The following is a 4951-nucleotide window of genomic DNA, read 5'->3' as shown; positions in this document are numbered from 1 at the left end:
ACAGAGTGGGTTTATGAATCTTGGATTTTCTCGTGATTTGTTCTTGTCCTTATTGAGAGACTGAGAATAATGCAAGCTTTTAAGTTCCCAAGAGCTCCTGCCCTGCAGGGAATAGGAAATGTTTTACCACAGAGGCTTAGTGTTTGTGGCCGAGATCACAATGTAAAAAGGGTAAAATATCCCAAACTTACGTTGAGTTCTCTAGGAGAATGGTGATGCAAAGGAATCCTTCCTCTTTACAAGTCTGAGTCGAGCCCAGATTTTGAAGTTGTATGGCTCTTATCTTGGTGCGGATGGAAAACCATAGAAAGCATATTCAGGGTTGTCTAAACCCAAGCTGATGCTTGTGGAGATATTATCCGTTACTGAGTAATTTAAAAAAAAAAAAAACACCAAACAAAATTAAGTATACCAAATCACTAGCATGAGCCCTCCAGTGATGTGATTCCCAGTTCTGTCTGCTAACTTGATATGGGATAAAAGGTAAATTGGGTATTTCAGCACAATGTACTAAGATGCTTCAATTTCTTTTGACAACATGCTATCTGAGCAGATCCCTTTTTAAGGGAATACTGAATAAAAAGCTAGATGGCAGCTTTCTAGGTCAGGAACTGCTAGACCTCCATTATTTTAAACAGCTTGAAGCACTGCAATATTCAGCCAGTGTGTGTGTGTGAGTGCGCGTGCTATTTAAAAAAAAAAAATTTACAACAGGGGTTTGTAAAGTTCCAAGGCTATGCTTTAGCAATAAAAAATAATGCCTCATGCATAAAGCGCAGGAACTCCAGGATTTTATTTTCCTGAAGGTAACTTCTGTTGCATTTTTGTTTTTAAAGTACAAGCATATTTTAAGAACTACATTTAGTCAGCTGTTGACTAATGTCTCTCTTACCTCTTCATGAAGTAGATAATGACTTTGGATAGAATATCAAACTCAATAGAAACACACCACAGTAATGGAAGAAGAATTCTTTGTTGTAAAGTTATTACATTAAAGGAAACATTGACAAAACCGAAAGCTTTATAAAGAAAATATCACCAGGTTTTGATGAATACTACCTCTTTTAATGTGCCTGCTAGTTGTTCTTTTTTTTTTCTAATTGTTTTTTGAAAGGTTCATTAAGGAATTTCTGATGATTTTTGATAGCTGAAACATAAAGCACTTAATGGGAGCTAAAAAGCCATGTAAAGGTCTGTAATAAATTCTTATATTGCCACTATAGATTTCTCTCAGATCTTAATGTCTCTTTTGTACTCCAGATGCCATCTGAAAAAATAAACTTCCTACAGAGCATATGGACCAAATTTTAGCCAGCAGGGACAAAATTGTTGACTTGGCACCGGGTATTTGTGACCCACAGAGTGCCTTTACAGACAGCCAAGTCATCAGTTTCCTTTTCTGCTAGGCAGTGGCAGCTGTGACTCCTGAAAAACACCTTCTTTGCATGTAAAGCCTGGGTAACTTAACTCCAGTGATGATGAATGGGTACTGCAAGTGCCCATAACTTTGAAAATTCGGTGCTCAGCGTTGCAACTGCAGCAATCTTATTCCTGAAAAATGGATGACAGGACTGAAATGATGTAGAATACCATGGGTATGGTACTAATACCATGTAGAATACTTACTGGGCCCCCACTCTAGTGAAGTCCTTGAACTAAGTAAGTCAAACCAGAAACAACCTACCAAAATGTACATTCTTCTCTTGGTGAGAAGAGCTAAGGATGAGAAAACCACCAACATATGATGGTAAGAAGCACAGAGCTCAGATATCACAGGTGCAGACACAGGGTAAGAACTGAATAGAGTGTGGTCACAAGCATCTTAGCTTTGTTCGTTTGTCCCTCTCTGGTTTTTTGGGTGTTTTTTTTTTAATCTTATTGTTTTATCTGTGTGTCATGTATATAATTTGAAATTGGGACACCTTTCCTTTTTTGATGGCTGTGTGCAAATTCTTGTAGTCATTTCTGTTCTTGAAGTTCAGTCCTGAGTGTTATGTAGATGTGCATGCTGTACACTACTGTTCTTTAAAGAAAAATATCTACAAAATGAAACAAAGACCACAGCAAAGCACAATACAGAGACTATATTTTATTACTTGGGTTGTAAACTAATTTAGTGTTCAGTTGCTCATACAAGAAGATTGCTAAGAGTAATATAAATTTATGCATGTCCCAATCAATTTTAATCCAAGAGATTTTTTTTTTTAAAATCTGTGATGCTTTGGTATTAAAATGGAAGTTCATTTTAAAAGACCTGTATTAATACTGACTTTAAAAACTAACTTGAAAACCTTAATTAAATTTTTTTTAAAAGTTTTTCCACTAACAAGTGAGAGGACAGAAGGGACATGCTCAGCTCTCTGTGCTTATTTGCAAATCACAGGTATTTATTCCTAGCTATCTTAGTGTGGCTTGTCTTAAATCTAGCAAGCAGTTTTTGTGCTTTCTTGGGAAAAAAAAGAGGAAAAAATGCTAACAGGGAAGTTCCTTTTCCTAATCTATCATGTCACTGAGCCTATGATTTCTGCAGGAGACACCTGCACTCCCATACTTCAGCACCCAGAGAGCTTCGTGTCAGGGAGCTGCTGGAGACTTTTAACTAGGAAACAGGAACATGAAGCTCTTGGTAAGGAACCGTCTGCGTTCATGTCTCCTTGAATTGCCTAATCCATATCAAAGGATAACCTGTCAGTTAAGTGTTATGAGAGCTGTGGGTTACGAGATGTGTCTGTTTAGAAAGCTAATTCTGTGTTTGGCCTTGGAAGCTCTCCCAGCCAGACTAGGATTGCTAGTGCATTTCCCAAGCTACCTGGAAAGTCCAGATTATATGTCTGGGTGCGAATTAAGAGAGGGGGAATAAGGTCTAGGGAAACAGGAAGCAGAAATGACAAGAGATACCAAAAAGATCCAGCATCCTTGGAGATACTAAAAAGTCATCTGGAAATAGTGCTGGGCAACCAGCTCCAGGTGACCTTGCTGTAGCAGGGGGGTTGGACCGGTCCGCTCCAGCCTCAACCAGAAATAAAAAAAGGAGGAAAAAAAAAACCCCACAATGAATACCCTGAGTTTTTAACACTGAGAATGTAGGATTTAGCTAATTGCACAATATGCATAGACAGTTAAGCTGTATTTAAAACCTCTTTTAATAAGTCCTCTTTTCTATTTGTATTGCTGATAGTCTTGTTTCTTTTCTTCAGTCCTCTTATTGGTCTTCGTAGAGCAGTGAACAGTTTGCAGGTCCCGGTGCGGTCAGGTCCCAGCAGGTCTGGAAGTACTGCTACTTTGAAAAGTCAGGCTGTGTATGGCTATAGAAACATATGTTCTCATTTTTGGATCATGGGAGGGAGGCAACATTTTACAAAGTGGGAGACTTTTATCTATTGGAGCAGTCTGGGTTCTGGTGAGATTTATGAAATTCTACAAACATCCTCATCTGATGGGAATCATTAGAGGCACTATAGAAAACCTGCATCATTGGCAATTACCCTTATGATTGTATGATCCTCATTAGGCTGATTAAACTAGCTTAGCAACATATTATTTAAGTGGCACCAGGCAAAGCAGCTGTACTTTGCTGGAGATGAGATGCTAAAACTCTGAGCTGATATGAATTTTAGAAGACTACCAACACACTAAAAATCCAAATAAAAGAGGATACTTTTTAGTGGCTACTATGGAAAATAAACACTCTGCCTCACTGAGACAGCAAAACTGAGCATGTTCCAGCAAAACTGTTGAAGAATTCTACAAGCTATTGCTTATGTTACAGGCTACACTGCAAACTCTCTTTATAATACACTTACACCTGACATCCTTCTAGATAGAGGCGTAAGTTTTAGGTCAGCAAGGAGGGCTTTGAAGTCAAACAACAGTCAATGGCTGTGGGAGCAGAACTCACGATCTTTTGACTCCTGACAAAAATTCATCCTTTTCTTCTAACGGTTTCTGAATCAGGAGAGGCTTGTACTCTTGCTTTTGCAGAACACTGCTTGACTGGGAGTAGACAGCCTGATTCAGCAGATGTGCTGCATGTTCCCAATACCTGAGCATTCTTCAAAGCTGTTTGGGCTTTTAAAAAATCCTCATGAAGAAATAGGGCATGTCTTTGTTACTGTTTTATGGGTTTGTTTGTTTTTGGGTTGGTTTGTTTGTTTTATTTTTAAACAGGTGAATGCTGGTACAGCAGAATCAGTTACTGCAGAAGAGTCAAATCCCAAGAAGCATGCTTTTATTTGTTCTTCTCTAAAGAGAGAGAGAGAAAAGCTGGTTATGACCCTGCTTCCAGAAAAGGTGGGGAACTAATTACTTGAAGTGGAGAAAGAATAAATACCGCTTCTTTGATGTAGCTGTTAACTCACTGCTCCCTGAAGCCAGCTGGAAATTTCTCATTTTGTCCACCGGTTTTTGGACAAAAGCCCTTGGCTGCTTGAGGGAACTCAACACAAACCGAGGACAGGGTGCACCCACACAGCTAAACGAGTTATTGTGTTAAGATGCTCGGTGTCGCTAATTGGGAATTTCATCAGTACCATACGGAAGCTAGCATTTTAAGATTTTTAAGGAATGCTTAAAAAAATCAAGGAGACCGCTGTGTAGTCCCTGCGCCCCCATTCTCTGCTCTCCGAGAGACTCCTTTCACTCCCCCGCGGCCCTCCACCAGGCGAAGTTCGCGAGTGCCGCTCAGGCCCCTCACGCCGGGCGGCCCCGCGGGGGTCTCCGGGCCCGGGGCGGAGGTAGGGGGCGGAGGTAGGGAGCGGAGCCGGGTCGGGACGCCGGCGCACAGGCGGCGGCCCCGGAGAGCGGGAACTGGGCTCCGCTGGGGGAGAAGCCCGTCCCCGGGAGGGCACGGGAGAGGCGGCGGAGAGAAGGCGGCGGAGCAGCCCCCGCCTCCCGCCCGCTCTCCTCCCCCTCCCCTCGCTCCCGCCTTTTGTGCGCCGGAGCCCGGGCGTCA

Source organism: Charadrius vociferus, unplaced genomic scaffold (genome assembly GCF_000708025.1).
Source record: "Charadrius vociferus isolate BGI_N301 unplaced genomic scaffold, ASM70802v2 scaffold885, whole genome shotgun sequence".
NCBI classification, from domain to species: Eukaryota; Metazoa; Chordata; class Aves; order Charadriiformes; family Charadriidae; genus Charadrius; species Charadrius vociferus.
This window is presented reverse-complemented; position numbering follows the sequence as displayed.